The 24,796-nt window shown below is 31.5% G+C and overlaps 10 non-coding genes across 10 annotated transcripts; all 10 read right to left on the bottom strand.

Annotated features, from left to right (window-relative positions):
- Nucleotides 1-1,153: 1,153 nt before the first annotated feature.
- TRNAF-GAA (transfer RNA phenylalanine (anticodon GAA)) lies at nt 1,154-1,226 on the bottom strand. Its single transcript has one exon. It is a non-coding gene; the product is annotated as a tRNA-Phe (tRNA).
- Nucleotides 1,227-2,625: 1,399 nt separating this feature from the next.
- Nucleotides 2,626-2,698, bottom strand: TRNAC-GCA (transfer RNA cysteine (anticodon GCA)). The gene has a single exon. It is a non-coding gene; the product is annotated as a tRNA-Cys (tRNA).
- A 3,334-nt stretch (nt 2,699-6,032) lies between these two features.
- TRNAC-GCA (transfer RNA cysteine (anticodon GCA)) lies at nt 6,033-6,105 on the bottom strand. Its single transcript has one exon. It is a non-coding gene; the product is annotated as a tRNA-Cys (tRNA).
- Nucleotides 6,106-8,865: 2,760 nt separating this feature from the next.
- Nucleotides 8,866-8,938, bottom strand: TRNAF-GAA (transfer RNA phenylalanine (anticodon GAA)). Its single transcript has one exon. It is a non-coding gene; the product is annotated as a tRNA-Phe (tRNA).
- A 420-nt stretch (nt 8,939-9,358) lies between these two features.
- On the bottom strand, nt 9,359-9,431 carry TRNAF-GAA (transfer RNA phenylalanine (anticodon GAA)). The gene has a single exon. It is a non-coding gene; the product is annotated as a tRNA-Phe (tRNA).
- A 1,387-nt stretch (nt 9,432-10,818) lies between these two features.
- TRNAF-GAA (transfer RNA phenylalanine (anticodon GAA)) lies at nt 10,819-10,891 on the bottom strand. Its single transcript has one exon. It is a non-coding gene; the product is annotated as a tRNA-Phe (tRNA).
- Nucleotides 10,892-16,146: 5,255 nt separating this feature from the next.
- Nucleotides 16,147-16,219, bottom strand: TRNAF-GAA (transfer RNA phenylalanine (anticodon GAA)). Its single transcript has one exon. It is a non-coding gene; the product is annotated as a tRNA-Phe (tRNA).
- Nucleotides 16,220-19,542: 3,323 nt separating this feature from the next.
- Nucleotides 19,543-19,615, bottom strand: TRNAF-GAA (transfer RNA phenylalanine (anticodon GAA)). The gene has a single exon. It is a non-coding gene; the product is annotated as a tRNA-Phe (tRNA).
- A 407-nt stretch (nt 19,616-20,022) lies between these two features.
- TRNAF-GAA (transfer RNA phenylalanine (anticodon GAA)) lies at nt 20,023-20,095 on the bottom strand. Its single transcript has one exon. It is a non-coding gene; the product is annotated as a tRNA-Phe (tRNA).
- Nucleotides 20,096-22,930: 2,835 nt separating this feature from the next.
- TRNAF-GAA (transfer RNA phenylalanine (anticodon GAA)) lies at nt 22,931-23,003 on the bottom strand. Its single transcript has one exon. It is a non-coding gene; the product is annotated as a tRNA-Phe (tRNA).
- Nucleotides 23,004-24,796: the final 1,793 nt, after the last annotated feature.

The raw sequence follows: 24,796 nt of genomic DNA, 5'->3' as shown, positions 1-24,796 counted from the left end.
TCATAATAGAGTAGCATGATGGACAACATGAAAACAATTTTTAAGCTGTATTTATGCACCATGTTGTTAAATAAACATTCTTATCATTTAGAAGTTACTACTGAATACTCAACTATGTTAAGAAACGATGTTGTTTACATTTGAAATACTTAAAAACTGATAACGGCTCAAGGAAAGAAGAAAAAAGGTACTGAAACATGCTGAAACTCGGGACCTTTAGATCTTCAGTCTAATGCTCTCCCAACTGAGCTATTTCGGCAATGTCTGTGTATGGCAAAAGTCAGTAAGTCCTCAACTGAGCTATGTTTGCATGCTTACACAAGGTTTAGTATCAATATTTTTCTGTCATCATGATTGCATGAAATGAAAAGAAAATCTGTGTTTTATACTGTAAATATATCCATTACAAACCCTTAATCATACATTTAAGTAAAAGTTTTAACAAATTGTGGTCAGGAAGCATTGTTAGATTACTTCAAATTTTCATAATAGTTAGAGAAGCATGACTTACAACATGAAAACAATATTTAAGCTGTATTTATGCACCGTGTTGTTAATTAAACATTCTCCTCATTTAGAAGTTACTACTGAATACTCAACTATGTTAAGAAACGATGTTGTTTACATTTGAAATACTTAAAAACTGATAACTGCTCAAGGAAAGAAGAAAAAAGGTACTGAAACATGCTGAAACTCGGGACCTTTAGATCTTCAGTCTAACGCTCTCCCAACTGAGCTATTTCGGCAATGTCTGTGTATGGCAAAAGTCACTAAGACCTCAACTGAGCTATGTTTGCATGGTTAGACAAGGTTTAGTATCAATATTTTTCTGTCATCATGATTGGATGAAATGAAAAGAAAATATGTGTTTTATACTGTATAACCCTTAATTATACATTTAAGTAAAAGTATTAACAAATTGTGGTCAGGAAGCATTGTTAGATTACTTCAATTTTTCATAATAGAGTAGCATGACGGACAACATGAAAACAATATTTAAGCTGTATTTATGCACCGTGTTGTTAAATAAACATTCTCATCATTTAGAAGTTACTACTGAATACTCAACTATATTAAGAAATGATGTTGTTTAAATTTGAAATAATTAAATTCTGATCACTACTCAAGGAAAAAAGAAAAATGCACTCAAACATGCCGAAACCTGGGATCGAACCAGGGACCTTTAGATCTTCAGTCTAACGCTCTCCCAACTGAGCTATTTCGGCAAGGTTGGAGTATGGCATAAGTCACTAAGACCTCAACTGAGCTATGTTTGCATGGTTACACAAGGTTAAGTATCAATATTTTTCTGTCATCATGATTGCATGAAATGAAGAGAAAAGATGTGTTTTATACTGTAAATATATAAATTACAAACCCTTAATCGTACATTTAAGTAAAAATTTTAACAAATTGTGGTCAGGAAGCAGTTAGTTTACTTCAAATTTTCTTAATAGAGTAGCATGATGGACAACATGAAAACAATTTTTAAGCTGTATTTATGCACCGTGTTGTTAACTAAACATTCTCATAATTTAGAAGTTACTACTGAATACTCAACTATGTTAAGAAACGATGTTGTTTACATTTGAAATACTTTAAAACTGATAACTGCTCAAGGAAAGAAGAAAAAAGGTACTGAAACATGTTGAAACTCTGGACCTTTAGATCTTCAGTCTAATGCTCTCCCAACTGAGCTATTTCGGCAAAGTCTGTGTATGGCAAAAGTCACTAAGACCTCAACTGAGCTATGTTTGCATGGTTACACAAGGTTTAGTATCAATATTTTTCTGTCATCATGATTGCATGAATTGAAAAGAAAATATGTGTTTTATACTATAAATATATCCATTACAAACCCTTAATCATACATTTAAGTAAAAGCTTTAACAAATTGTGGTCAGGAAGCATTGTTAGATTACTTCAAATTTTCATAATAGTTAGAGTAGCATGACTTACAACATTAAAACAATATTTAAGCTGTATTTATGCACCGTGTTGTTAATTAAACATTCTCATCATTTAGAAGTTACTACTGAATACTCAACTATGTTAAGAAATGATGTTGATTAAATTTGAAATAATTAAATTCTGATCACTACTCAAGGAAAAAAGAAAAAATGCACTCAAACATGCCGAAACCAGGGATCGAACCAAGAACCTTTAGATCTTCAGTCTGACGCTCTCCCAACTGAGCTATTTCGGCAAGGTCGGTGTATGCCAAAAGTCACTAAGACCTCAACTGAGCTATGTTTGCATGGTTACTCAAGGTTAAGTATCAATATTTTTCTGTCATCATGATTGCATGAAATAAATTGAAAAGATATGTTTTATACTGTAAATATATAAATTACAAACCCTTAATCGTACATTTAAGTAAAAGTTTTAACAAATTGTGGTCAGGAAGCAGTTAGTTTACTTCAAATTTTCTTAATAGAGTAGCATGATGGACAACATGAAAACAATTTTTAAGCTGTATTCATGCACCGTGTTGTTAATTAAACATTATCATCATTTAGAAGTTACTACTGAATACTCAACTATGTTAAGAAATGATGTTGATTAAATTTGAAATAATTAAATTCTGATCACTACTCAAGGAAAAAAGAAAAATGCACTCAAACATGCCGAAACCCGGGATCGAACCAGGGACCTTCAGATCTGCAGTCTAACGCTCTCCCAACTGAGCTATTTCGGCAAGGTCGGAGTATGGCATAAGTCACTAAGACCTCAACTGAGCTATGTTTGCATGGTTACACAAGGTTAAGTATCAATATTTTTCTGTCATCATGATTGCATGAAATGAAGAGAAAAGATGTGTTTTATACTGTAAATATATAAATTACAAACCCTTAATCGTACATTTAAGTAAAAGTTTTAACAAATTGTGGTCAGGAAGCAGTTAGTTTACTTCAAATTTTCTTAATAGAGTAGCATGATGGACAACATGAAAACAATTTTTAAGCTGTATTTATGCACCGTGTTGTTAAATAAACATTCTCATCATTTAGAAGTTACTACTGAATACTCAACTATGTTAAGAAACGATGTTGTTTACATTTGAAATACTTAAAAACTGATTACTGCTCAAGGAAAGAAGAAAAAAGGTACTGAAACATGCTGAAACTCGGGACCTTTAGATCTTCAGTCTAATGCTCTCCCAACTGAGCTATTTCGGCAAAGTCTGTGTATGGTAAATGTCACTAAGACCTCAACTGAGCTATGTTTGCATGGTTACACAAGGTTTAGTATCAATATTTTTCTGTCATCATGATTGCATGAAATGAAAAGAAAATATGTGTTTTATACTATAAATATATCCATTACAAACCCTTAATCAAACATTTAAGTAAAAGCTTTAACAAATTGTGGTCAGGAAGCATTGTTAGATTACTTCAAATTTTCATAATAGTTAGAGTAGCATGACTTACAACATGAAAACAATATTTAAGCTGTATTTATGCACCGTGTTGTTAATTAAACATTCTCATCATTTAGAAGTTACTACTGAATACTCAACTATGTTAAGAAATGATGTTGTTTAAATTTGAAATAATTAAATTCTGATCACTACTCAAGGAAAAAAGAAAAATGCACTCAAACATGCTGAAACCTGGGATCAAACCAGGGACCTTTACATCTTCAGTCTAAGACTCTCCCAACTGAGCTATTTCGGCAAGGTCAGTGTATGGCAAAAGTCACTAAGACCTCAACTGAGCTATGTTTGCATTGGTACACAAGGTTAAGTATCAATATTTTTCTGTCATCATGATTGCATGAAATGAAGAGAAAAGATGTGTTTTATACTGTAAATATATAAATTACAAACCCTTAATCGTACATTCAAGTAAAAGTTTTAACAAATTGTGGTCAGGAAGCAGTTAGTTTACTTCAAATTTTCATAATAGAGTAGCATGATGGACAACATGAAAACAATTTTTAAGCTGTATTTATGCACCGTGTTGTTAACTAAACATTCTCATCATTTAGAAGTTACTACTGAATACTCAACTATGTTAGGAAACGATGATGTTTACATTTGAAATACTTAAAAACTGATAACTGCTCAAGGAAAGAAGAAAAAAGGTACTGAAACATGTTGAAACTCGGGACCTTTAGATCTTCAGTCTAATGCTCTCCCAACTGAGCTATTTCGGCAAAGTCTGTGTATGGCAAAAGTCACTAATACCTCAACTGAGCTATGTTTGCATGGTTACACAAGGTTTAGTATCAATATTTTTCTGTCATCATGATTGCATGAATTGAAAAGAAAATATGTGTTTTATACTATAAATATATCCATTACAAACCCTTAATCATACATTTAAGTAAAAGCTTTAACAAATTGTGGTCAGGAAGCATTGTTAGATTACTTCAAATTTTCATAATAGTTACAGTAGCATGATGGACAACATTAAAACAATATTTAAGCTGTATTTATGCACCGTGTTGTTAATTAAACATTCTCATCATTTAGAAGTTACTACTGAATACTCAACTATGTTAAGAAATGATGTTGATTAAATTTGAAATAATTAAATTCTGATCACTACTCAAGGAAAAAAGAAAAAATGCACTCAAACATGCCGAAACCCGGGACCTTTAGATCTTCAGTCTAACGCTCTCCCAACTGAGCTATTTTGGCAAAAAATGTGTATGACAAAAGTCACTAAGACCTCAACTGAGCTATGTTTGCATGGTTAGACAAGGTTTAGTATCAATATTTTTCTGTCATCATGATTGCATGAAATGAAAAGAAAATATGTGTTTTATACTGTATAACCCTTAATTATACATTTAAGTAAAAGTATTAACAAATTGTGGTCAGGAAGCATTGTTAGATTACTTCAATTTTTCATAATAGAGTTGCATGACGGACAACATGAAAACAATATTTAAGCTGTATTTATGCACCGTGTTGTTAAATAAACATTCTCATCATTTAGAATTTACTACTGAATACTCAACTATATTAAGAAATGATGTTGTTTAATTTTGAAATAATTAAATTCTGATCTCTACTCAAGGAAAAATGAAAAATGCACTCAAACATGCGGAAAACCCGGGATCGAACCAGGGACCTTTAGATCTTCAGTCTAACGCTCTCCCAACTGAGCTATTTCGGCAAGGTTGGAGTAAGGCATAAGTCACTAAGACCTCAACTGAGCTATGTTTGCATGGTTACACAAGGTTAAGTATCAATATTTTTCTGTCATCATGATTGCATGAAATGAAGAGAAAAGATGTGTTTTATACTGTAAATATATAAATTACAAACCCTTAATCGTACATTTAAGTAAAAGTTTTAACAAATTGTGGTCAGGAAGCAGTTAGTTTATTTCAAATTTTCATAGTAGAGTAGCATGATGGACAACATGAAAACAATTTTTAAGCTGTATTTATGCACCGTGTTGTTAACTAAACATTCTCATCATTTAGAAGTTACTACTGAATACTCAACTATGTTAAGAAACGATGATGTTTACATTTGAAATACTTAAAAACTGATAACTGCTCAAGGAAAGAAGAAAAAAGGTACTGAAACATGTTGAAACTCGGGACCTTTAGATCTTCAGTCTAATGCTCTCCCAACTGAGCTATTTCAGCATAGTCTGTGTATGGCAAAAGTCACTAAGACCTCAACTGAGCTATGTTTGCATGGATACACAAGGTTTAGTATCAATATTTTTCTGTCATCATGATTGCATGAATTGAAAAGAAAATATGTGTTTTATACTATAAATATATCCATTACAAACCCTTAATCATACATTTAAGTAAAAGCTTTAACAAATTGTGGTCAGGAAGCATTGTTAGATTACTTCAAATTTTCATAATAGTTAGAGTAGCATGACTTACAACATTAAAACAATATTTAAGCTGTATTTATGCACCGTGTTGTTAATTAAACATTCTAATCATTTAGAAGTTACTACTGAATACTCAACTATGTTAAGAAATGATGTTGATTAAATTTGAAATAATTAAATTCTGATCACTACTCAAGGAAAAAAGAAAAATGCACTCAAACATGCCGAAACCCGGGATCGAACCAGGGACCTTTAGATCTGCAGTCTAACGCTCACCCAACTGAGCTATTTCGGCAAGGTCGGAGTATAGCATAAGTCACTAAGACCTCAACTGAGCTATGTTTGCATGGTTACACAAGGTTAAATATCAATATTTTTCTGTCATCATGATTGCATGAAATGAAGAGAAAAGATGTGTTTTATACTGTAAATATATAAATTACAAACCCTTAATCGTACATTTAAGTAAAAGTTTTAACAAATTGTGGTCAGGAAGCAGTTAGTTTACTTCAAATTTTCTTAATAGAGTAGCATGATGGACAACATGAAAACAATTTTTAAGCTGTATTTATGCACATTGTTGTTAAATAAACATTCTCATCATTTAGAAGTTACTACTGAATACTCAACTATGTTAAGAAACGATGTTGTTTACATTTGAAATACTTAAAAACTGATAACTGCTCAAGGAAAGAAGAAAAAAGGTACTGAAACATGCTGAAACTCGGGACCTTTAGATCTTCAGTCTAATGCTCTCCCAACTGAGCTATTTTGGCAATGTCTGTGTATGGCAAAAGTCAGTAAGACCTCAACTGAGCTACGTTTGCATGCTTACACAAGGTTTAGTATCAATATTTTTCTGTCATCATGATTGCATGAAATGAAAAGAAAATCTGTGTTTTATACTGTAAATATATCCATTACAAACCCTTAATCATACATTTAAGTAAAAGTTTTAACAAATTGTGGTCAGGAAGCATTGTTAGATTACTTCAAATTTTCATAATAGTTAGAGTAGCATGACTTACAACATGAAAACAATATTTAAGCTGTATTTATGCACCGTGTTGTTAATTAAACATTGTCATCATTTAGAAGTTACTACTGAATACTCAACTATGTTAAGAAATAATGTTGATTAAATTTGAAATAATTAAATTCTGATCACTACTCAAGGAAAAAAGAAAAAATGCACTCAAACATGCCGAAACCCGGGACCTTTAGATCTTCAGTCTAATGCTCTCCCAACTGAGCTATTTCGGCAAGGTTGGTGTATGGCAAAAGTCACTAAGACCTCAACTGAGCTATGTTTGCATGGTTACACAAGGTTAAGTATCAATATTTTTCTATCATCATGATTGCATGAAATGAAGAGAAAAGATGTGTTTTATACTGTAAATATATAAATTACAAACCCTTAATCATACATTTAAGTAAAAGTTTTAACAAATTGTGGTCAGGAAGCAGTTAGTTTACTTCAAATTTTCATAAAAGAGTAGCATGATGGACAACATGAAAACAATTTTTAAGCTGTATTTATGCACCGTGTTGTTAAATAAACATTCTCATCATTTAGAAGTTACTACTGAATACTCAACTATGTTAAGAAACGATGTTGTTTACATTTGAAATACTTAAAAACTGATAACTGCTCAAGGAAAGAACAAAAAAGGTACTGAAACATGCTGAAACTCGGGACCTTTAGATCTTCAGTCTAATGCTCTCCCAACTGAGCTATTTCGGCAAAGTCCGTGTATGGCAAAAGTCACTAAGACCTCAACTGAGCTATGTTTGCATGGTTACACAAGGTTTAGTATCAATATTTTTCTGTCATCATGATTGCATGAAATGAAAAGAAAATGTGTTTTATACTATAAATATATCCATTACAAACCCTTAATCAAACATTTAAGTAAAAGCTTTAACAAAATGTGGTCAGAAAGCATTGTTAGATTACTTCAAATTTTCATAATAGTTAGAGTAGCATGACTTACAACATTAAAACAATATTTAAGCTGTATTTATGCACCGTGTTGTTAATTAATCATTATCACCATTAAGAAGTTACTACTGAATACTCAACTATGTTAAGAAACCCGGGATCGAACAAAGGACCTTTAGATCTACAGTCTAACGCTCTCCCAACTGAGCTATTTCGGCAAAGTATGTGTATGACGAAAGTCACTAAGACCTCAACTGAGCTATGTTTGCATGGTTAGACAAGGTTTAGTATCCATATATTTCTGTCATCATGATTGCATGAAATGAAAAGAAAATATGTGTTTTATACTGTTTAACCCTTAATTATACATTTAAGTAAAAGTATTAACAAATTGTGGTCAGGAAGCATTGTTAGATTACTTCAATTTTTCAAAATAGAGTAGCATGACGGACAACATGAAAACAATATTTAAGCTGTATTTATGCACCGTGTTTTTAAATAAACATTCTCATCATTTAGAAGATACTACTGAATACTCAACTATGTTAAGAAATGATGTTGTTTACATTTGAAATAATTAAATACTGATCACTACTCAAGGAAAAAAGAAAATAGGTACTCAAACATGCTGAGACCCGGGACCTTTAGATCTTCAGTCTAATGCTCTCCCAACTGAGCTATTTCGGCAATGTCTGTGTATGGCAAAAGTCAGTAAGACCTCAACTGAGCTACGTTTGCATGCTTACACAAGGTTTAGTATCAATATTTTTCTGTCATCATGATTGCATGAAATGAAAAGAAAATCTGTGTTTTATACTGTAAATATATCCATTACAAACCCTTAATCATACATTTAAGTAAAAGTTTTAACAAATTGTGGTCAGGAAGCATTGTTAGATTACTTCAAATTTTCATAATAGTTAGAGTAGCATGACTTACAACATGAAAACAATATTTAAGCTGTATTTATGCACCGTGTTGTTAATTAAACATTGTCATCATTTAGAAGTTACTACTGAATACTCAACTATGTTAAGAAATAATGTTGATTAAATTTGAAATAATTAAATTCTGATCACTACTCAAGGAAAAAAGAAAAAATGCACTCAAACATGCCGAAACCCGGGATCGAACCAGGGACCTTTAGATCTTCAGTCTGACGCTCTCCCAACTGAGCTATTTCGGCAAGGTCGGTGTATGCCAAAAGTCACTAAGACCTCAACTGAGCTATGTTTGCATGGTTACACAAGGTTAAGTATCAATATTTTTCTGTCATCATGATTGCATGAAATGAATTGAAAAGATATGTTTTATACTGTAAATATATAAATTACAAACCCTTAATCGTACATTTAAGTAAAAGTTTTAACAAATTGTTGTCAGGAAGCAGTTAGTTTACTTCAAATTTTCTTAATAGAGTAGCATGATGGACAACATGAAAACAATTTTTAAGCTGTATTTATGCACCGTGTTGTTAATTAAACATTATCATCATTTAGAAGTTACTACTGAATACTCAACTATGTTAAGAAATGATGTTGATTAAATTTGAAATAATTAAATTCTGATCACTACTCAAGGAAAAAAGAAAAAATGCACTCAAACATGCCGAAACCCGGGATCGAACCAGGGACCTTTAGATCTTCAGTCTGACGCTCTCCCAACTGAGCTATTTCGGCAAGGTCGGTGTATGGCAAAAGTCACTAAGACCTCAACTGAGCTATGTTTGCATGGTTACACAAGGTTAAGTATCAATATTTTTCTGTCATCATGATTGTATGAAATGAAGAGAAAAGATGTGTTTTATACTGTAAATATATAAATTACAAACCCTTAATCGTACATTTAAGTAAAAGTTTTAACAAATTGTGGTCAGGAAGCAGTTAGTTTACTTCAAATTTTCTTAATAGAGTAGCATGATGGACAACATGAAAACAATTTTTAAGCTGTATTTATGCACCATGTTGTTAAATAAACATTCTCATCATTTAGAAGTTACTACTGAATACTCAACTATATTAAGAAACGATGTTGTTTACATTTGAAATACTTAAAAACTGATAACTGCTCAAGGAAAGAAGAAAAAAGGTACTGAACCATGCTAAAACTCGGGACCTTTAGATCTTCAGTCTAATGCTCTCCCAACTGAGCTATTTCGGCAACGTCTGTGTATGGCAAAAGTCACTATGACCTCAACTGAGCTATGTTTGCATGGTTACACAAGGTTTTGTATCAATATTGTTCTGTCATCATGATTGCATGAAATGAAAAGAAAATATGTGTTTTATACTATAAATATATCCATTACAAACCCTTAATCAAACATTTAAGTAAAAGCTTTAACAAATTGTGGTCAGGAAGCATTGTTAGATTACTTCAAATTTTCATAATAGTTAGAGTAGCATGACTTACAACATGAAAACAATATTTAAGCTGTATTTATGCACCGTGTTGTTAATTAAACATTCTCATCATTTAGAAGTTACTACTGAATACTCAACTATGTTAAGAAATGATGTTGATTAAATTTGAAATAATTAAATTCTGATCACTACCCAAGGAAAAAAGAAAAAATGCACTCAAACATGCCGAAACCCGGGATCGAACCAGGGACCTTTAGATCTTCAGTCTAACGGTCTCCCAACTGAGCTATTTTGGCAAAGAATATGTATGGCAAAAGTCACTAAGACCTCAACTGAGCTATGTTTGCATGGTTAGACAAGGTTTAGTATCAATATTTTTCTGTCATCATGATTGCATGAAATGAAAAGAAAATATGTGTTTTATACTGTATAACCCTTAATTATACATTTAAGTAAAAGTATTAACAAATTGTGGTCAGGAAGCATTGTTAGATTACTTCAATTTTTCATAATAGAGTAGCATGACGGACAACATGAAAACAATATCTAAGCTGTATTTATGCACCGTGTTGTTAAATAAACATTCTCATCATTTAGAAGTTACTACTGAATACTCAACTATATTAAGAAATGATGTTGTTTAAATTTGAAATAATTAAATTCTGATCACTACTCAAGGAAAGATGAAAAATGCACTCAAACATGCCGAAACCCGGGATCGAACCAGGGACCTTTAGATTTTCAGTCTAACGCTCTCCCAACTGAGCTATTTTGGCAAGGTTGGAGTATGCCATAAGTTACTAAGACCTCAACTGAGCTATGTTTGCATTGGTACACAAGGTTAAGTATCAATATTTTTCTGTCATCATGATTGCATGAAATGAAGAGAAAAGATGTGTTTTATACTGTAAATATATAAATTACAAACCCTTAATCGTACATTTAAGTAAAAGTTTTAACAAATTGTGGTCAGGAAGCAGTTAGTTTACTTCAAATTTTCATAATAGAGTAGCATGATGGACAACATGAAAACAATTTTTAAGCTGTATTTATGCACCGTGTTGTTAAATAAACATTCTCATCATTTAGAAGTTACTACTGAATACTCAACTATGTTAAGAAACGATGTTGTTTACATTTGAAATACTTAAAAACTGATAACTGCTCAAGGAAAGAATAAAAAAGGTACTGAAACATGCTGAAACTCGGGACCTTTAGATCTTCAGTCTAACGCTCTCCCAACTGAGCAATTTCGTCAAAGTCTGTGTATGGCAAAAGTCACTAAGACCTCAACTGAGCTATATTTGCATGCTTACACAAGGTTTAGTATCAATATTTTTCTGTCATCATGATTGCATGAAATGAAAAGAAAATCTGTGTTTTATACTGTAAATATATCCATTACAAACCCTTAATCATACATTTAAGTAAAAGTTTTAACAAATTGTGGTCAGGAAGCATTGTTAGATTACTTCAAATTTTCATAATAGTTAGAGTAGCATGACTTACAACATGAAAACAATATTTAAGCTGTATTTATGCACCGTGTTGTTAATTAAACATTCTCATCATTTAGAAGTTACTACTGAATACTCAACTATGTTAAGAAATGATGTTGATTAAATTTGAAATAATTAAATTCTGATCACTACTCAAGGAAAAAAGAAAAAATGCACTCAAACATGCCGAAACCCGGGACCTTTAGATCTTCAGTCTAACGCTCTCCCAACTGAGCTATTTCGGCAAGGTCAGAGTATGGCATAAGTCACTAAGACCTCAACTGAGCTATGTTTGCATGGTTACACAAGATTAAGTATCAATATTTTTCTGTCATCATGATTGCATGAAATGAAGAGAAAAGATGTGTTTTATACTGTAAATATATAAATTACAAACCCTTAATCGTACATTTAAGTAAAAGTTTTAACAAATTGTGGTCAGGAAGCAGTTAAATTACTTCAAATTTTCATAATAGAGTAGCATGATGGACAACATGAAAAAAATTTTTAAGCTGTATTTATGCACCGTGTTGTTAAATAAACATTCTCATCATTTAGAAGTTACTACTGAATACTCAACTATGTTAAGAAATGATGTTGTTTACATTTGAAATAATTTAATACTGATAACTACTCTAGGAAAAAAGAAAAAACGTACTCAAACATGCTGAAACCCGGGACCTTTAAATCTTCAGTCTAACGCTCTCCCAACTGAGCAATTTCGTCAAAGTCTGTGTATGGCAAAAGTCACTAAGACCTCAACTGAGCTATATTTGCATGGTTACACAAAGTTTAGTATCAATTATTTTCTGTCATCATGATTGCATGAAATGAAGAGAAAAGATGTGTTTTATACTGTAAATATATAAATTACAAACCCTTAATCATACATTTAAGTAAAAGTTTTAACAAATTGTGGTCAGTAAACAGTTAGTTTACTTCAAATTTTCATAATAGAGTAGCATGACGGACAACATGAAAACAATATTTAAGCTGTATTTATGCACCGTGTTATTAAATAAACATTCTCATCATTTAGAAGATACTACTGAATACTCAACTATGTTAAGAAATGATGTTGTTTACATTTGAAATAATTCAATACTGATAACTACTCAAGGAAAAAAGAAAAAAGGTACTCAAACATGCTGAGACCCGGGACCTTTAGATCTTCAGTCTAATGCTCTCCCAACTGAGCTATTTCGGCAATGTCTGTGTATGGCAAAAGTCAGTAAGACCTCAACTGAGCTATGTTTGCATGCTTACACAAGGTTTAGTATCAATATTTTTCTGTCATCATGATTGCATGAAATGAAAAGAAAATCTGTGTTTTATACTGTAAATATATCCATTACAAACCCTTAATCATACATTTAAGTAAAAGTTTTAACAAATTGTGGTCAGGAAGCATTGTTAGATTACTTCAAATTTTCATAATAGTTAGAGTAGCATGACTTACAACATGAAAACAATATTTAAGCTGTATTTATGCACCGTGTTGTTAATTAAACATTCTCATCATTTAGAAGTTACTACTGAATACTCAACTATGTTAAGAAATGATGTTGATTAAATTTGAAATAATTAAATTCTGATCACTACTCAAGGAAAAAAGAAAAAATGCACTCAAACATGCCGAAACCCGGGACCTTTAGATCTTCAGTCTAACACTCTCCCAACTGAGCTATTTCGGCAAGGTCGGTGTATGGCAAAAGTCACTAAGTCCTCAACTGAGCTATGTTTGCATGGTTACACAAGGTTAAGTATCAATATTTTTCTGTCATCATGATTGCATGAAATGAAGAGAAAAGATGTGTTTTATGCTGTAAATATATAAATTACAAACCCTTAATCGTACATTTAAGTAAAAGTTTTAACAAATTGTGGTCAGGAAGCAGTTAAATTACTTCAAATTTTCATAATAGAGTAGCATGATGGACAACATGAAAAAAATTTTTAAGCTGTATTTATGCACCGTGTTGTTAAATAAACATTCTCATCATTTAGAAGATACTACTGAATACTCAACTATGTTAAGAAATGATGTTGTTTACATTTGAAATAATTTAATACTGATAACTACTCTAGGAAAAAAGAAAAAACGTACTCAAACATGCTGAAACCCGGGACCTTTAAATCTTCAGTCTAACGCTCTCCCAACTGAGCAATTTCGTCAAAGTCTGTGTATGGCAAAAGTCACTAAGACCTCAACTGAGCTATATTTGCATGGTTACACAAAGTTTAGTATCAATATTTTTCTGTCATCATGATTGCATGAAATGAAGAGAAAAGATGTGTTTTATACTGTAAATATATAAATTACAAACCCTTAATCATACATTTAAGTAAAAGTTTTAACAAATTGTGGTCAGGAAGCATTGTTAGATTACTTCAAATTTTCATAATAGTTAGAGTAGCATGACTTACAACATGAAAACAATATTTAAGCTGTATTTATGCACCGTGTTGTTAATTAAACATTCTCATCATTTAGAAGTTACTACTGAATACTCAACTATGTTAAGAAATGATGTTGATTAAATTTGAAATAATTAAATTCTGATCACTACTCAAGGAAAAAAGAAAAAATGCACTCAAACATGCCGAAACCCGGGACCTTTAGATCTTCAGTCTAACACTCTCCCAACTGAGCTATTTCGGCAAGGTCGGTGTATGGCAAAAGTCACTAAGTCCTCAACTGAGCTATGTTTGCATGGTTACACAAGGTTAAGTATCAATATTTTTCTGTCATCATGATTGCATGAAATGAAGAGAAAAGATGTGTTTTATGCTGTAAATATATAAATTACATACCCTTAATCGTACATTTAAGTAAAAGTTTTAACAAATTGTGGTCAGGAAGCAGTTAGTTTACTTCAAATTTTCTTAATAGAGTAGCATGATGGACAACATGAAAACAATTTTTAAGCTGTATTTATGCACCGTGTTGTTAACTAAACATTCTCATCATTTAGAAGTTACTACTGAATACTCAACTATGTTAAGAAACGATGTTGTTTACATTTGAAATACTTAAAAACTGATAACTGCTCAAGGAAAGAAGAAAAAAGGTACTGAAACATGTTGAAACTCGGGACCTTTAGATCTTCAGTCTAATGCTCTCCCAACTGAGCTATTTCGGCAAAGTCTGTGTATGGCAAAAGTCACTAATACCTCAACTGAGCTATGTTTGCATGGTTACACAAGGTTTAGAATCAATATTTTTCTGTCATCATGATTGCATGAATTGAAGAGAAAATATGTGTTTTATACTGTAAATATATCCATTACAAACCCTTAATCATACATTTAAGTAATAGTTTTAACAAATTGTGGTCAGGAAGCATTGTTAGATTACTTCAAATTTTCATAATAGTTAGAGTAGCATGACTTACAACATGAAAACAATATTTAAGCTGTATTTATGCACCGTGTTGTTAATTAAACATTCTCATCATTTAGAAGTTACTACTGAATACTCAACTATGTTAAGAAATGATGTTGATTAAATTTGAAATAATTAAATTCTGATCACTACTCAAGGAAAAAAGAAAAAATGCACTCAAACATGCCGAAACCCAGGACCTTTAGATCTTCAGTCTAACACTCTCCCAACTGAGCTATTTCGGCAAGGTCGGTGTATGGCAAAAGTCACTAAGACCTCAACTGAGCTATGTTTGCATGGTTACACAAGGTTAAGTATCAATATTTTTCTGTCATCATGATTGCATGAAATGAAGAGAAAAGATGTGTTTTATACTTTAAATATATAAATTACAAACCCTTAATCGTACATTTAAGTAAAAGTTTTAACAAATTGTGGTCAGGAAGCAGTTAGTTTACTTCAAATTTTCTTAATAGAGTAGCATGATGGACAACATGAAAACAATTTTTAAGCTGTATTTATGCACCGTGCTGTTAAATAAACATTCTCATCATTTAGAAGTTACTACTGAATACTCAACTATATTAAGAAACTATGTTGTTTACATTTGAAATACTTAAAAACTGATAACTGCTCAAGGAAAGAAGAAAAAAGGTACTGAACCATGCTAAAACTCGGGACCTTTAGATCTTCAGTCTAATGCTCTCCCAACTGAGCTATTTCGGCAAAGTCTGTGTATGGCAAAAGTCACTAAGACCTCAACTGAGCTATGTTTGCATGGTTACACAAGGTTTTGTATCAATATTTTTCTGTCATCATGATTGCATGAAATGAAAAGAAAATATGTGTTTTATACTATAAATATATCCATTACAAACCCTTAATCAAACATTTAAGTAAAAGCTTTAACAAATTGTGGTCAGGAAGCATTGTTAGATTACTTCAAATTTTCATAATAGAGTAGCATGACGGACAACATGAAAACAATATTTAAGCTGTATTTATGCACCGTGTTGTTAAATAAACATTCTCATAATTTAGAAGTTACTACTGAATACTCAACTATGTTAAGAAATGATGTTGTTTAAATTTGAAATAATTAAATTCTGATCACTACTCAAGGAAAAATGAAAAATGCACTCAAACATGCCGAAACCCGGGATTGAACCAGGGACCTTTAGATCTTCAGTCTAACGCTCTCCCAACTGAGCTATTTCGGCAAGGTCAGAGTATGGCATAAGTCACTAAGACCTCAACTGAGCTATGTTTGCATGGTTACACAAGATTTAGTATCAATATTTTCTGTCATCATGATTGCATGAAATGAAGAGAAAAGATGTGTTTTATACTGTAAATATATAAATTACAAACCCTTAATCGTACATTTAAGTAAAAGTTTTAACAAATTGTGGTCAGGAAGCAGTTAAATTACTTCAAATTTTCATAACAGAGTAGCATGATGGACAACATGAAAACAATTTTTAAGCTGTATTTATGCACCGTGTTGTTAAATAAACATTCTCATCATTTAGAAGATACTACTGAATACTCAACTATGTTAAGAAATGATGTTGTTTACATTTGAAATAATTTAATACTGATAACTACTCTAGGAAAAAAGAAAAAACGTACTCAAACATGCTGAAACCCGGGACCTTTAAATCTTCAGTCTAACGCTCTCCCAACTGAGCAATTTCGTCAAAGTCTGTGTATGGCAAAAGTCACTAAGACCTCAACTGAGCTATATTTGCATGGTTACACAAAGTTTAGTATCAATATTTTTCTGTCATCATGATTGCATGAAATGAAGAGAAAAGATGTGTTTTATACTGTAAATATATAAATTACAAACCCTTAATCATACATTTAAGTAAAAGTTTTAACAAATTGTGGTCAGTAAACAGTTAGTTTACTTCAAATTTTCATAATAGAGTAGCATGACGGACAACATGAAAACAATATTTAAGCTGTATTTATGCACCGTGTTATTAAATAAACATTCTCATCATTTAGAAGATACTACTGAATACTCAACTATGTTAAGAAATGATGTTGTTTACATTTGAAATAATTAAATACTGATAACTACTCAAGGAAAAAAGAAAAAAGGTACTCAAACATGCTGAGACCCGGGACCTTTAGATCTTCAGTCTAATGCTCTCCCAACTGAGCTATTTCGGCAATGTCTGTGTATGGCAAAAGTCAGTAAGACCTCAACTGAGCTATGTTTGCATGCTTACACAAGGTTTAGTATCAATATTTTTCTGTCATCATGATTGCATGAAATGAAAAGAAAATCTGTGTTTTATACTGTAAATATATCCATTACAAACCCTTAATCATACATTTAAGTAAAAGTTTTAACAAATTGTGGTCAGGAAGCATTGTTAGATTACTTCAAATTTTCATAATAGTTAGAGTAGCATGACTTACAACATGAAAACAATATTTAAGCTGTATTTATGCACCGTGTTGTTAATTAAACATTCTCATCATTTAGAAGTTACTACTGAATACTCAACTATGTTAAGAAATGATGTTGATTAAATTTGAAATAATTAAATTCTGATCACTACTCAAGGAAAAAAGAAAAAATGCACTCAAACATGCCGAAACCCGGGACCTTTAGATCTTCAGTCTAACGCTCTCCCAACTGAGCAATTTCGTCAAAGTCTGTGTATGGCAAAAGTCACTAAGACCTCAACTGAGCTATATTTGCATGGTTACACAAAGTTTAGTATCAATATTTTTCTGTCATCATGATTGCATGAAATGAAGAGAAAAGATGTGTTTTATACTGTAAATATATAAATTACAAACCCTTAATCATACATTTAAGTAAAAGTTTTAACAAATTGTGGTCAGTAAACAGTTAGTTTACTTCAAATTTTCATAATAGAGTAGCATGACGGACAACATGAAAACAATATTTAAGCTGTATTTATGCACCGTGTTATTAAATAAACATTCTCATCATTTAGAAGATACTACTGAATACTCAACTATGTTAAGAAATGATGTTGTTTACATTTGAAATAATTAAATACTGATAACTACTCAAGGAAAAAAGAAAAAAGGTACTCAAACATGCTGAGACCCGGGACCTTTAGATCTTCAGTCTAATGCTCTCCCAACTGAGCTATTTCGGCAATGTCTGTGTATGGCAAAAGTCAGTAAGACCTCAACTGAGCTATGTTTGCATGCTTACACAAGGTTTAGTATCAATATTTTTCTGTCATCATGATTGCATGAAATGAAAAGAAAATCTGTGTTTTATACTGTAAATATATCCATTACAAACCCTTAATCATACATTTAAGTAAAAGTTTTAACAAATTGTGGTCAGGAAGCATTGTTAGATTACTTCAAATTTTCATAATAGTTAGAGTAGCATGACTTACAACATGAAAACAATATTTAAGCTGTATTTATGCACCGTGTTGTTAATTAAACATTCTCATCATTTAGAAGTTACTACTGAATACTCAACTATGTTAAGAAATGATGTTGATTAAATTTGAAATAATTAAATTCTGATCACTACTCAAGGAAAAAAGAAAAAATGCACTCAAACATGCCGAAACCCGGGACCTTTAGATCTTCAGTCTAACACTCTCCCAACTGAGCTATTTCGGCAAGGTCGGTGTATGGCAAAAGTCACTAAGTCCTCAACTGAGCTATGTTTGCATGGTTACACAAGGTTAAGTATCAATATTTTTCTGTCATCATGATTGCATGAAATGAAGAGAAAAGATGTGTTTTATGCTGTAAATATATAAATTACAAACCCTTAATCGTACATTTAAGTAAAAGTTTTAACAAATTGTGGTCAGGAAGCAGTTAGTTTACTTCAAATTTTCTTAATAGAGTAGCATGATGGACAACATGAAAACAATTTTTAAGCTGTATTTATGCACCGTGTTGTTAACTAAACATTCTCATCATTTAGAAGTTACTACTGAATACTCAACTATGTTAAGAAACGATGTTGTTTACATTTGAAATACTTAAAAACTGATAACTGCTCAAGGAAAGAAGAAAAAAGGTACTGAAACATGTTGAAACTCGGGACCTTTAGATCTTCAGTCTAATGCTCTCCCAACTGAGCTATTTCGGCAAAGTCTGTGTATGGCAAAAGTCACTAATACCTCAACTGAGCTATGTTTGCATGGTTGCACAAGGTTTAGTATCAATATTTTTCTGTCATCATGATTGCATGAATTGAAAAGAAAATATGTGTTTTATACTATAAATATATCCATTACAAACCCTTAATCATACATTTAAGTAAAGGCTTTAACAAATTGTGGTCAGGAAGCATTGTTAGATTACTTCAAATTTTCATAATAGTTAGAGTTGCATGACTTACAACATGAAAACAATATTTAAGCTGTATTTATGCACCGTGTTGTTAATTAATCATTATCATCATTTAGAAGTTACTACTGAATACTCAACTATGTTAAGAAATGATGTTGATTAAATTTGAAATAATTAAATTCTGATCACTACTAAAGGAAAAAAGAAAAAATGCACTAAAACATGCCGAAACCCGGGATCGAACAAGGGACCTTTAGATCTTCAGTCTAACGCTCTCCCAACTGAGCTATTTCGGCAAAGTATGTGTATGACGAAAGTCACTAAGACCTCAACTGAGCTATGTTTGCATGGTTAGACAAGGTTTAGTATCAATATTTTTCTGTCATCATGATTGCATGAAATGAAAAGAAAATATGTGTTTTATACTGTTTAACCCTTAATTATACATTTAAGTAAAAGTATTAACAAATTGTGGTCAGGTAGCATTGTTAGATTACTTCAATTTTTCATAATAGAGTAGCATGACGGACAACATGAAAACAATATTTAAGCTGTATTTATGCACCGTGTTGTTAAATAAACATTCTCATCATTTAGAAGTTACTACTGAATACTCAACTATGTTAAGAAATGATGTTGTTTAAATTTGAAATAATTAAATTCTGATCACTACTCAAGGAAAAATGAAAAATACACCCAAACATGCCAAAACCCGGGATTGAACCAGGGACTTTTAGATCTTCAGTCTAACGCTCTCCCAACTGAGCTATTTCGGCAAGGTCAGAGTATGGCATAAGTCACTAAGACCTCAACTGAGCTATGATTGCATGGTTACACAAGATTAAGTATCAATATTTTTCTGTCATCATGATTGCATGAAATGAAGAGAAAAGATGTGTTTTATACTGTAAATATATAAATTACAAACCCTTAATCGTACATTTAAGTAAAAGTTTTAACAAATTGTGGTCAGGAAGCAGTTAAATTACTTCAAATTTTCATAACAGAGTAGCATGATGGACAACATGAAAACAATTTTTAAGCTGTATTTATGCACCGTGTTGTTAAATAAACATTCTCATCATTTAGAAGATACTACTGAATACTCAACTATGTTAAGAAATGATGTTGTTTACATTTGAAATAATTTAATACTGATAACTACTCTAGGAAAAAAGAAAAAACGTACTCAAACATGCTGAAACCCGGGACCTTTAAATCTTCAGTCTAACTATCTCCCAACTGAGCAATTTCGTCAAAGTCTGTGTATGGCAAAAGTCACTAAGACCTCAACTAAGCTATATTTGCATGGATACACAAAGTTTAGTATCAATATTTTTCTGTCATCATGATTGCATGAAATGAAGAGAAAAGATGTGTTTTATACTGTAAATATATAAATTACAAACCCTTAATCATACATTTAAGTAAAAGTTTTAACAAATTGTGGTCAGTAAACAGTTAGTTTACTTCAAATTTTCATAATAGAGTAGCATGACGGACAACATGAAAACAATATTTAAGCTGTATTTATGCACCGTGTTATTAAATAAACATTCTCATCATTTAGAAGATACTACTGAATACTCAACTATGTTAAGAAATGATGTTGTTTACATTTGAAATAATTAAATACTGATAACTACTCAAGGAAAAAAGAAAAAAGGTACTCAAACATGCTGAGACCCGGGACCTTTAGATCTTCAGTCTAATGCTCTCCCAACTGAGCTATTTCGGCAATGTCTGTGTATGGCTAAAGTCAGTAAGACCTCAACTGAGCTATGTTTGCATGCTTACACAAGGTTTAGTATCAATATTTTTCTGTCATCATGATTGCATGAAATGAAAAGAAAATCTGTGTTTTATACTGTAAATATATCCATTACAAACCCTTAATCATACATTTAAGTAAAAGTTTTAACAAATTGTGGTCAGGAAGCATTGTTAGATTACTTCAAATTTTAATAATAGTTAGAGTAGCATGACTTACAACATGAAAACAATATTTAAGCTGTATTTATGCACCGTGTTGTTAATTAAACATTCTCATCATTTAGAAGTTACTACTGAATACTCAACTATGTTAAGAAATGATGTTGATTAAATTTGAAATAATTAAATTCTGATCACTACTCAAGGAAAAAAGAAAAAATGCACTCAAACATGCCGAAACCCGGGACCTTTAGATCTTCAGTCTAACACTCTCCCAACTGAGCTATTTCGGCAAGGTCGGTGTATGGCAAAAGTCACTAAGTCCTCAACTGAGCTATGTTTGCATGGTTACACAAGGTTAAGTATCAATATTTTTCTGTCATCATGATTGCATGAAATGAAGAGAAAAGATGTGTTTTATGCTGTAAATATATAAATTACAAACCCTTAATCGTACATTTAAGTAAAAGTTTTAACAAATTGTGGTCAGGAAGCAGTTAGTTTACTTCAAATTTTCTTAATAGAGTAGCATGATGGACAACATGAAAACAATTTTTAAGCTGTATTTATGCACCGTGTTGTTAACTAAACATTCTCATCATTTAGAAGTTACTACTGAATACTCAACTATGTTAAGAAACGATGTTGTTTACATTTGAAATACTTAAAAACTGATAACTGCTCAAGGAAAGAAGAAAAAAGGTACTGAAACATGTTGAAACTCGGGACCTTTAGATCTTCAGTCTAATGCTCTCCCAACTGAGCTATTTCGGCAAAGTCTGTGTATGGCAAAAGTCACTAATACCTCAACTGAGCTATGTTTGCATGGTTACACAAGGTTTAGTATCAATATTTTTCTGTCATCATGATTGCATGAATTGAAAAGAAAATATGTGTTTTATACTATAAATATATCCATTACAAACCCTTAATCATACATTTAAGTAAAGGCTTTAACAAATTGTGGTCAGGAAGCATTGTTAGATTACTTCAAATTTTCATAATAGTTAGAGTTGCATGACTTACAACATGAAAACAATATTTAAGCTGTATTTATGCACCGTGTTGTTAATTAATCATTATCATCATTTAGAAGTTACTACTGAATACTCAACTATGTTAAGAAATGATGTTGATTAAATTTGAAATAATTAAATTCTGATCACTACTAAAGGAAAAAAGAAAAATGCACTAAAACATGCCGAAACCCAGGATCGAACAAGGGACCTTTAGATCTTCAGTCTAACGCTCTCCCAACTGAGCTATTTCGGCAAAGTATGTGTATGACGAAAGTCACTAAGACCTCAACTGAGCTATGTTTGCATGGTTAGACAAGGTTTAGTATCAATATTTTTCTGTCATCATGATTGCATGAAATGAAAAGAAAATATGTGTTTTATACTGTTTAACCCTTAATTATACATTTAAGTAAAAGTATTAACAAATTGTGGTCAGGTAGCATTGTTAGATTACTTCAATTTTTCATAATAGAGTAGCATGACGGACAACATGAAAACAATATTTAAGCTGTATTTATGCACCGTGTTGTTAAATAAACATTCTCATCATTTAGAAGTTACTACTGAATACTCAACTATGTTAAGAAATGATGTTGTTTAAATTTGAAATAATTAAATTCTGATCACTACTCAAGGAAAAATGAAAAATACACCCAAAAATGCCGAAACCCGGGATTGAACCAGGGACCTTTAGATCTTCAGTCTAACGCTCTCCCAACTGAGCTATTTCGGCAAGGTCAGAGTATGGCATAAGTCACTAAGACCTCAACTGAGCTATGATTGCATGGTTACACAAGATTAAGTATCAATATTTTTCTGTCATCATGATTGCATGAAATGAAGAGAAAAGATGTGTTTTATACTGTAAATATATAAATTACAAACCCTTAATCGCACATTTAAGTAAAAGTTTTAACAAATTGTGGTCAGTAAACAGTTAGTTTACTTCAAATTTTCATAATAGAGTAGCATGACGGACAACATGAAAACAATATTTAAGCTGTATTTATGCACCGTGTTATTAAATAAACATTCTCATCATTTAGAAGGTACTACTGAATACTCAACTATGTTAAGAAATGATGTTGTTTACATTTGAAATAATTAAATACTGATAACTACTCAAGGAAAAAGAAAAAAGGTACTCAACCATGCTGAGACCCAGGACCTTTAGATCTTCAGTCTAATGCTCTCCCAACTGAGCTATTTTGGCAAAGTCTGTGTATGGCAAAAGTCACTAAGACCTCAACTGAACTATATTTGCATGGTTACACAAAGTTTAGTATCAATATTTTTCTGTCATCATGATTGCATGAAATGAAGAGAAAAGATGTGTTTTATACTGTAAATATATAAATTACAAACCCTTAATCATACATTTAAGTAAAAGTTTTAACAAATTGTGGTCAGTAAACAGTTAGTTTACTTCAAATTTTCATAATAGAGTAGCATGATGGACAACATCAAAACAATATTTAAGCTGTATTTATGCACCGTGTTATTAAATAAACATTCTCATCATTTAGAAGATACTACTGAATACTCAACTATGTTAAGAAATGATGTTGTTTACATTTGAAATAATTAAATACTGATAACTACTCAAGGAAAAAAGAAAAATGGTACTCAAACATGCTGAGACCCGGGACCTTTAGATCTTCAGTCTAATGCTCTCCCAACTGAGCTATTTCGGCAATGTCTGTGTATGGCAAAAGTCAGTAAGACCTCAACTGAGGTATGTTTGCATGCTTACACAAGGTTTAGTATCAATATTTTTCTGTCATCATGATTGCATGAAATGAAAAGAAAATCTGTGTTTTATACTGTAAATATATCCATTACAAACCCTTAATCATACATTTAAGTAAAAGTTTTAACAAATTGTGGTCAGGAAGCATTGTTAGATTACTTCAAATTTTCATAATAGTTAGAGTAGCATGACTTACAACATGAAAACAATATTTAAGCTGTATTTATGCACCGTGTTGTTAATTAAACATTCTCATCATTTAGAAGTTACTACTGAATACTCAACTATGTTAAGAAATGATGTTGATTAAATTTGAAATAATTAAATTCTGATCACTACTCAAGGAAAAAAGAAAAAATGCACTCAAACATGCCGAAACCCAGGACCTTTAGATCTTCAGTCTAACACTCTCCCAACTGAGCTATTTCGGCAAGGTCGGTGTATGGCAAAAGTACTAAGACCTCAACTGAGCTATGTTTGCATGGTTACACAAGGTTAAGTATCAATATATTTCTGTCATCATGATTGCATGAAATGAAGAGAAAAGATGTGTTTTATACTTTAAATATATAAATTACAAACCCTTAATCGTACATTTAAGTAAAAGTTTTAACAAATTGTGGTCAGGAAGCAGTTAGTTTTACTTCAAATTTTCTTAATAGAGTAGCATGATGGACAACATGAAAACAATTTTTAAGCTGTATTTATGCACCGTGCTGTTAAATAAACATTCTCATCATTTAGAAGTTACTACTGAATACTCAACTATATTAAGA

The sequence above is a fragment of the Taudactylus pleione genome, unplaced genomic scaffold, assembly GCF_031769625.1.
Source record: "Taudactylus pleione unplaced genomic scaffold, aTauple2 ptg000593l, whole genome shotgun sequence".
Classification (NCBI taxonomy): domain Eukaryota; kingdom Metazoa; phylum Chordata; class Amphibia; order Anura; family Myobatrachidae; genus Taudactylus; species Taudactylus pleione.
The sequence above is the reverse complement of the archived record's forward strand: the minus strand, read 5'-3'. Positions and strand labels throughout refer to the sequence as shown.